We start from the raw sequence: 10,703 nt of genomic DNA on the forward strand, positions 1-10,703 counted from the left end.
CATAACTGTCCCATGAAAAACCGAGCTTGAAAGAAATACAGATCTCATGCAGGTATTTCAGGCAAAATTCCAAGCTTAGCAATGCATTGCCTTGTGAAAAATGATTAGCATATAAAGGTGCATCCAAACTACTGTAAAACATGTCATAAACACTTCAGCCACTTATTGCATGCATGTTACAAACAGGTTGAAAACAAGCCAGTGACATTCAGTGGAGAATGAATCTCTGGCAAATAGTTGGATAAGCATATGAATCACAGATTAGAAATACCAATAAGTCACAGGCTTTGTATTCAAACTGTTTGTGATATATGCAGTAAGTTGCCAACATGTACCTGACATGTTGTACGACAGTGGAGATGCGCTTCACAAAACCATGAAAAAATCCTTTTGAACATTGCTTTAAATACATTACTATTTGTTCTGCTATGGCATATGTAGAGATAACAGCTTATAAAAAAAAAAGATAATACTGAATTACAAGAGGCTGAGGTTCGATTCCTGCTAAATACCTGAGCCAGGGCAATATTGATGATATCATTGGTCACATATTTTGAGATTTGCTTCTTGTAGTCGTCGAACGCCTTCAGATTTGCTCCGGTCCAGCCTCCCGGGAGCGCTCGAAGCCTCGTCAGGTTCATGACCATAACTCCAACGTTCACTCCACTCGGCTTTGGGAAGGGCATGCGATTCTGGTGGAATGAGATAATGGGGGTTTTCATTTCATTTTAAAACCTACACTGGCAGTCATTACATGGAACACTCCTGTGTTACGATAACCTGTCTTGATGAGATTGTGAGATGAAAAGTATATCTTAGTTTTACCAGACCACTGAGCTGATTAACAGCTCTCCTAGGGCTGGCCCGAAGGATTAGATATTTTTGCGTGACTAGGAACCAATTGGTCATCTAGCAACGAGACCTACAGCTTATTGTGGGATCCGAACCACATAATATCGAGAAATTAATTTCCATCACCAGAAATAAATTCCTCCATTTATCCATTGGCAGAGCCAAGAATCGAACTTCGGACCACTGGATTGGTAGCCAAGTGCAAAAACCACTCGTCCAACGCGGAACTATAACAGTTGCTTCTCTATTCCTAGGGCTAAGTATGAGCTTGTGCATCTACTATACAATAATGACTTTTTGTATTTTGTACTATGAGGTAACTCCTGCTAGTTCCTTGAAAGCTCGTTTTCCTGAGGAGTGTTAAATTATTTTATTGTATTCAGTTTCCTGTTTACTCTAAAGATTGAATATTTAGAAGTTGCACTACCAAATCTGTAATGTCAACAAGAAATTTACCATAGGTGTTTGAAGAAAAAACTTTTTTTTTGGGTTATTGCATAGTGGAAGCAGTTTGTATACTTTTAAGGGCTCGTTTTGCCTTTGTTTAGACAGTAGTTGGCAATATCACCAATCATTCAGTCATTGCTGGTCCAGAATGTTGACGTTTATTTTAATGTCTTTACAACAGTATGTAAAAACACTAATCATGAATATAAATTGCTTGCATTGCCAAATGATTAAATGGTGAGATTCACTGTGCCATCAGGTATTTAATGCAGTTGACCTTTTTATAATGAGAAGTGAATCACATGTTTCATCATTTTGTTACCAGTAAGTAAAGTCGTCAGCATACCATTTGAATTACATGTATTTCTCTGGGAAAGTCATGGATAGAACTGTTATAGGTCAGCACGACAACAAGCGCCTCAATGGCGTGGTTGGTATGGTGTTGGCGTCCCACCTCGGTGGTCGCGAGTTCGATTCTCGGCCATTCCATTGAGGAGTGAGAGATGTGTACTTCTGATGATAGAGTTCACTCTCGACGTGGTTCGGAAGTCACGTTAAGCCGTTGGTCCCGTTGCTGAATAACCACTGGTCCCATGCAACGCAAAAACACCATGCAAACAAACAATCAGCACGACAACTCAACAGATAGTCACCCATTTTCGATGTATGTAGGGAGTCAGAGTTGGAGAGAGCCCTGCCGCTTGTGTCTCGTTGAATTTGTAGATTTCCCTCAAGAGCTCTTCCGGGGGTCTTAGGAACACAATGTCTGTGTCAATAAGAACAGCAGCGTCAACATCTTCCAAAGTCTCTGCTAGGAAGAGTTTAGCTGTTGCGCAGGGCCTGAAGAGACCTTTCATGTCCGTTCGGTTTGGTGGATACCAGACAGGACGACTTTCGAACTCCAGTCGAGAATTGTACTCGTCAGGCCACGTACTTGCTCGAAGACTTTGTCTGAACTTGTTACCACAATGAATCTGGGAAAACTTGTATAGTTAGTCCACGCCTTTAAAGTGGGGACAAAAGGTGCCTGAATGACATATGACAAGAATCTGGACACTACATGGCAGTAAATTGCCCATTCCATCATTGTGACTTCTACTTGAAACTAGATAGGGTAAATGCAGAATGTGGTACTAAGATAGAACAGTTGTATCTCATCTTGAAATCGTAATTTGTGTCATAGTTTTGTTAATGTCAAAAGTTAAAATGATCATAGTTACATTTAAAATCAAAACTCTGTCAATCATCACAGATCATTTATCTTTACAGTGCAGAGATGTCACAAGTTTCACCAGCCTATGTGTGTGTGTCAACACTGCAGTAAAACATGTCTTTCATTGTCTTATTGGTACTCATAGAATTATCCAATGTTTTTGCCAAAAATTAATTCCACAGGTATGATCGTTGAACTTGTTTCCAGTCTGTTGGTGACAAGTATGTGATGATGAGTTGCTGTTTTGTTTCAGTGTGAACATATCTGAGGAAATAAGTGAAACCAGATTACCTTAAGGTTGTAGATGTCAAAGCCACAGCCGACTTCAAAAGAACTGCAATTTGATCCAGCTGCCGTTTGAAGGAGGAAGTCAGGATGTTATCACTATCTAGGAAAAAAATGGTATGCTTCATTCTTTTTTATACGGTTGTGTCCACACTACAGTAACCGCGTCGTCAAAAAACACATTGGGAATGTATCCCAAACATATCACAAACAGGTTGAAGATAAGTCAGTGACTGTAAGTGGAGAACGAATCTGATAGATGCTGGATGGTCGTATGAAGCACTAGTTAGAATTAGTACCAGCGAGCCATTGACTTTATGTAACCCGTTTGTGCTGTGCGCATGTTTGAACAAGTTGCTGATGGGTATTTATGACATGGTTTACTGCAGTGTGGATGCACTCAAATATGGTAATGCAGACAGCTACGCAGACATGTTTTACCCAAACCACTATTCTCTGACGGTCAGAAATAGTAAACTTTCATCTCAGAAGATCTGTAATTGCCTCAAGAACCTTATTTGTCCTCTCCTGATTACATCTTGGGTTATGAAAATGATGTAAATTTACACGTTCAGAAGGTGATCCAAGATTCCCACAAAATATAGCTACACTGGTAACACTCCTGAGTCTTTTTATTTTACAGGAGTTCCGTAACAGGGCAAGTGGTTTAAAGAGAAGTCAACATTAGCAATTCTTGCCTTTTTATAAAAAACTAGAACATATCTGATCAAAGAAACCCTATTATTCTCCAGAAGACTATACATCAGGGTGACTGGACTCTTAGCTTATTCATGAAAAAAGTAAAGGACCCTTTGATGTACAGTTTTCTTTGAATCAGTATGAATGAAGAGAACATTTCTTACCATAGCAAACGATGATGATGAATGGGGGTAGCTCCTCTTTACTGCGGCTTTCATTTGAGAAAACTGGAAATAAACAGACCTTCATGAAGGCTTCGTAATTACAGTGGTGTAGAAGTACCCGAGAGGAACTACCCGGTCTGAAGATTGAATGACAGGTGTGATAAGAAGTGTGATAAGTCAGCGATCTAAGACCATACTTGGTAAACCCTCAACAGGCATAAGACTGAGATATTTCCAGGTATAAATTTCAGCCACCACAGTTCAGTAATGAAGATTACGCCTGAGGGCATAATTAGGTAAACGGGTCTGAGTTTAGAAATTTAGGCTGCCGAGGCAAGCACTGGGACGCTTCTCCTGGCCAATCAGCGCTTCCAGCAGTGAACAGAGGGAGTCAGAGTACTTGGATAACGTGAAAGAGAGATCCAGAAAGTAAAGGAGATGAAGTCCAAGGATCTCAAGGTGGAGCTGGGAAAGAACCCATAGTTTTACCGATAAGTAAGTCAGGGGGGTTGTTTGTTTGTTTGTATGGTGTTTTTACGTTGCATGGAACCAGTAGTTATTCAGCAACGGGACCAACGGCTTTACGTGACTTCCGAACCACGTCGAGAGTGAACTTCTATTACCAGAAACACACATCGCTCACTCCTCAATGGAATGGCCGAGAATCGAACCTGCGACCACCGAGGTGGGACGCAAACACCATACCAACCATGCCACTGAGGCACTGTGATCAGTGGGGTTGGATGGTAAGACTGAAGAAATAAAACTGGAACAGAGGCAAAGTTAAAGACTAGAAAATGGATGCAGGCAGACGACAGTGCATCACATGAGATGCAATGAAGGCATCACTTAATGTTCTCTGCAGCGTCCCTTCGGGCCCTAGCTGCAACCCCTTTCATTCCTTTTACTGTACCTCCATTCGTATTTTCTTTCTTCCATCTTACTTTCCACCTTCTCCTAACATTTGTTTCCCTGAGCAACTGCTTTGAGGTTTTCCTCCTGTTACACCTTTCAAACCTATTTACTGTCAGCTTCTGCTGGATGACCTCGTAGGTCCCAGTGCTTAGCCTTTGGTGCCTGAATTCTATTCTCTATTCTGTTCTGTTCTGAACGAAATACAGTGGCAGTAGACGTCACTTGTTCATCTGATACATCACCTAAGTCTATGAAATTTCCAAGTTTTCGTAACTTTCCTGGAGGTGTGGGGCCACCGACGAAACAAAAAACCATCACTATTGTGGCCACTGTGATCAACAGTCCCTGAAGGATCTTGTACATTTTGGACATCGCTACCTGGGGAAAGAAAAAAAAACAGAGAATGTTGCATGTTACTCACTTTGGACTCTACTTTAGAGTCGTTATTGTAGAAGCAGTTTGTGCGCAAGTTGTGGACTCTACTTTAAAGTCGTTATTCATTAAACAGTTCGTGCCCAAGTTGTGGACTTTAGAGTCGCTATTCATTAAGCAGTTTGTACCCAAGTTGTGGACTCTAATTCAGAGTCGCTATTCATTAAGCAATTTGTGCCCAAGTTGTGGACTTTAGAGTCGCAATTCAATAAGCAGTTTGTACCCAAGTTGTGGACTCTAATTCAGCGTCGCTATTCATTAAGCAGTTTGGGCCTAAGTTGTGGACTTTAGAGTCGCTATTCATTAAGCAGTTTGTACCCAAGTTGTGGACTTTAATTCAGAGTCGCTATTCATTAAGCAGTTTGCGCCCAAGTTGAAATCACACGCTTCACCCCATCCCCCCTCCGCCCCCTACCCCCTTCTCCGAATCATTCAGTCTTCAACTTTTCAGCCTGGCAACATGCTTTTTAAGCGGTTTTATTTTAATGTATAGTTTTTTGTATGATCTGTTGAGACTCTTACAGTCAAAGTCGCATTCCTTGTATTTTTAAGATGTGTTGGTTTCTCTTTTAGCCGTGATGGTGAATAATATTCACCACCTTCTGATAACTGGCTAATCTCCTTGTCACCCTCTCCTTCTATATGCTGTGGCCGGCTTGCGCCCACGGATTCTGTCTTTTGTTTATTTATTTATTTATTTATTTATTTACTGGTTTATCTGTTCAATAGCCGATCTCCTCTTTCTGTATTTCCTATTACCTCTGGTTACTTCTTTCTAATGGAAACCTTAACTGTCTTTGGAAGCTTGAATTTCAAATCAGTGGCCCCTTTGGTGGACTTGTTCCATGTGAATAAGGTTCGTCTTCTGAATAATAATAATAATAATAAGTTTATTTTCAGTAGGTCAGCACTGAACGACTGATATCACAGTTACACGTTTGCGTTTTTTCAACCAGAAAGAGAGAGAGAGAGAGAGAGAGACAGAGAGAGACAGAGAGACAGAGAGAGAGGTGAATAATTATATTTCGTCTGATTTTTTTTTTTATGAAAATTCAACTGTATAAAAAATGTATAGATCGGTACATCCGTAACTTTGATTTTCTCAGGTGCGCAGTTAATGTTAATTGATAAATGGAATTTTACTCCTATTTTTAGCCTGTCTGCAATTTCTTTTTAATCAGCTGATCCTCCGTCTGTTTGTTGTTTCGATAATGGTATTGAAGTTCACACAAAATGTTGCCTAGGATGATTACTTAGTTTACCAAAAGTATCAGTGAACAAACTAAACATTTTAACACAATACACACACACACACACACACACACACACACACACACACACATATATATATATATATATATATATATATATATATATATATATATATATATATATATAATTTTAATTATTTATTATCTCAGTAGATAAAACCTATTCACATGGAACAAGCACACCAAAGTGACCATTGACTTGAAATTCAAGCTTACAAAGAATGTTGGTTTTCAACCTCCCACTCCAGGCCCCCACACACTGCAGCAGTAACTGATCATGATACAGAGCCAGTGACTTTTCATCGGCCTGGGGGAGGCGCGAAAACCCCCACAACATCTGAGTGGCATTCCACGACATAACCACTATACAAGGTGACCAGCTAAAACATATATACTCTGATGATGAATCTTAACATTCTATGTCTTCACTTTTCAAAAATGTCCTCCATTTTCCTTGTCAGGTACAATGTTTCTGCTACAGAGGGTAGTATTAGGGAATAATATAGAATATATATAAATATTTATAATATATATATATATATATAGATATAACCTTATATAGCCATTGGAAGCCCTTTTCGTTTCTAATAAGAATACCAATACAAAATCCTGGTCAGAGCCTCAAAACAAAATACTGTCCTTGCTTTCCATTGAGCAGCTATGCAATACTGATGTTTATCATTCTCAACAAATCTTCAAGACACACTTCTTTTGCTTCAAGATACTCTCCTCATTTGCTTTGGACAGATCTCAAATTTCGCCTTTTATTCAGAGCTCCTCCCTACAACATATGTCTTCTTGAGGGGTTTAGTGCTCACCTTCTTGACCGTCATATCTGCCTTCCAGTACTGCATCATCCTCTGTATTGCAATAGTACCTCAGATAATCTTGGCCTTTCGTAACTTACAACTTTCTCTTCCTCACCTCACCTCTTGATGTTAAGCTCCTTCTTTCTACGCTTTCATACACACAGGCCACTCGTATTATTTTGCCCTGTGACCACACCATGGAATTTCACTGTAGTAGATTCACATCAACCGTGCATTTGATGTTTAGGCCAATCCCTTACGACGCTCTTGATTGGATTTTGATAACCCAATCAAAGGGCTGGAAACGCTCAGTCTCTCTCGAGAGTTCACAAAGCAGGATGTATATTTCAACCTCTCTTAAGAGGTACAGCTTTCAAAAGCATCCCTCAGGAGAGGTGGAACATACATCCTATCTATGTGAATTCTCTCTCGAGAGACTGAGAGTTTCTAGCCCTGTGACTCGCTTATCAACAGCCAATCAGGAGATAGCTCCTCACTTGTGCCTTCTGGTGCTGCTGCACCTTTATTCCTATCCCAGATTCGTTCATTTCCATTGTATTTGCTCTTCTCACATTTTAATCAAACATACTGGTGTCAATTATAGTCATTAATTATTAGCAACATTTCCAACCATTCCTCTCTAACTTAAACACATTTCTGGTACAACCACAAGCTTGGTCTTCCAAAACACAATGTATCACACTCCTTCTTCTGTTTCCTAAATTTTTCCATTTTACTGAAACCATATACCCAAGCACATTTCCACAAACATCTCCCTAGTCTCATTTATGGCAGCAGAGTCACTCTTTCTTTGTACGTACCTTTGTATTTACACCATTAAACTTATGACTTTTGCACTTGTTCCTGTCCTCCCTCAGATCTTAAAACTACTGAGGCTAGGGTGCTGCAAATAAGTATGTTGATCATCCACCCTCCAATCATTAAACATACCAAATTGCAGCCCTCTAATCGCGGTAGTTTTTTTTTTTTTTTTTTTTTTTTTTGATTTTTTTTTTTTTTTTTTTTTTTTTAAGGTTAAAGTTACCCATAAGCGTGCATCTGGCAGTTACAACTGAACGTTAGTGGTAGCCTGAAATGGGTAAAGGGTCGAGTGGAAGGCAAAGGAAGATGCCCTAGGGCCTCTTCACTTCCCGATGGGTAAACAAACAATGTTACCATAACCTGTTTGCTTGCCCGACGGGCAAGCAAACACTTACCATAACCCGTTCCACTGTACCGACCAACGGGTATGTAGCCAGAACGATGCGATTGTCTGGTAACACTGCTGCTTCAGAAGCGAGAGAGAATATAAACAGCTGGTAGTGCCCGATGGGCATGCATGCCCGCTAAAGTGTGGTCAGACCATTCAGAAAAGCTTAGGGATATAAGGGTTGTCATGAAGAAAAAAAAAGAAGAGTGGTCATGCTGATGTGCAACACCATTCAGAAACAAGTGAGAAGGACTGTGCTTAAACACACACACGCACATTAGTACTATATATATATAATTATATATATTATATATGTATACTATATAATATATATATATATAAATATAATATATATATCAATTCAAGCTACAAATGTCCTTTAATATCTTAAATTCACACTTTACCTCCCAAATGATATATTTCTATATGTACCGAAGGGTGGGGAATTTGGACGGTGGTTCGATCCCATGGGGGGACGAAATTATTATCAATTAAAAATTCCCCTTCGGTACATATATGAAAATATATCATTTGGGAGGTAAAGTGAATTTAGATATTAAAGGACATTTGTAGCTTGAATTGATATATAAATGGATCACGGTTCGATGTGATAATTATTCATATTCCCCTTGGTACTATAGATATATAGGATATATATGATACTATAGGTCTATATATATATATATATATATATATATAACCTGAACTATAGATCTCCTTACACTATAGATCGGTTCATCTCACTTCACAACAAGAACTAGAGAGAGACTAGAGCATAGTATTACCCGGACTGAACTCGCCAACACCTTTCATTCGACTTCATTATCATAGAGATGCATTAATAACTGTCCAACGACTCTCTCTCTTCAATTACTCAGCAAATATATACGGTACAACGATTTTAAGTATTTCTTTTTAATGATAAGCATTTTTTAAAGCATTTTTTCTGGGTTCGTTCCCGTGGTCTGCAGATCTGAGCTTATTTTCTAATGCGCTTACATTTTTAAAACTCCATTTTTTGATGAATTTGTCAATTTATTTTTGTCCTTTTCTTATCACTGACATCTTATTTCTGTTTTCTATTATATAAGACCTGTTACTTCTTTCAAATGAACACTTTAATATTCTTTGGGATCGTGAATTTCAAGTCGATGGCTCCTGTGGGCTTGTTCCATATGAATTGGGTTCATCTTCTGAATAATAATAATAACAATAATAATAATAATAATAATAATAATAATTCTATATTTCCTATTACCTTCTGTTACTTCTTTGTAATGGGCGCCATATTCTTTGGATGCTTGAATTTCAAATCAGTTGTCCCTTTGGGCTTGTTCTTTATCAATAGGGTTCACCTGAGTATAATAATAATAATAATAATAATAATAATAATAATAATAATAATGATAATAATAATAATAATAATAAGTATGTTGATCATCCACCCTCCAATCATTAAACATACTAAATTGCAGCCCTCTAATCTCGGTAGTTTTTTTTTTTTTTTTATAAGGTTAATAAGTGTGGCGCCGTGGAGGAGTGGGTTAGGTCGTTAATGGACTTAAGTCAAGTTAAGCAACATTAGGGCTGGTCAGTCGTTGGATGGGTGACCGCTCTCCTCGGCGTTGATTCCTTGGGAAAGGATCTTTACCATAATTTCCTCAGTCTACTCAGCTGTAAATAAGTACCTATCCCTGATGGGGTAGGGTCCAGCTATGGTTTAAATAGCAAAACTCAGCAATGATGGAAAAAATAATGAAGGAATAAACGACAACGACGTAAATGGAACCTCTGGCAACAGAGGAGCTTCGCCCGGCAACCAGGTATTCAACCCAATTGAAGGGGAAGACGGTCAGGTACTTGGAGGTTGTCATCCAGCAACTGATCACCACAACGACAGTAATCAACAGCCTGAGATTGGAGCTACAGAAGCAAAAAGGAAGAAATGGACAAGAGAAGAAAATAAGGAAATATGGAGATGCTACATTAGGAGCAACCCGACGGAGAGAGGATATAGCAGAAGATTGGTCAACATCTGGAATGAGAGGAATAATACCCCCCAAACAGAGCAGAGGCTGGCAGACCAAGTAAGGAACATAAAGAAAAAGAACTGGCTCTCCCCAACAGAAAGAGAAGAACTGGAAAGGGAAATGTCACAAGACAACGAATTACACGAAGACGAACTGAGAGACGATGCCACAGAAGACGACAGGGAGGATGAGGTATCAAACAACGACACATGAAGAAACACCGACGAAGTAAACAGAAGAGGACGGAATGGGTAGAAAGATTAGACATGGATGGAGCCAGATACAGAGAACAAAGATCCCCTCCATGAAAGCCTACAACACCAAGAAATTAAGGGAGAAAACAAGTGAGGTCAATGAAATAATGGGCATAATACAC

The sequence above is a fragment of the Macrobrachium nipponense genome, chromosome 9 (assembly GCF_015104395.2).
Source record: "Macrobrachium nipponense isolate FS-2020 chromosome 9, ASM1510439v2, whole genome shotgun sequence".
NCBI classification, from domain to species: domain Eukaryota; kingdom Metazoa; phylum Arthropoda; class Malacostraca; order Decapoda; family Palaemonidae; genus Macrobrachium; species Macrobrachium nipponense.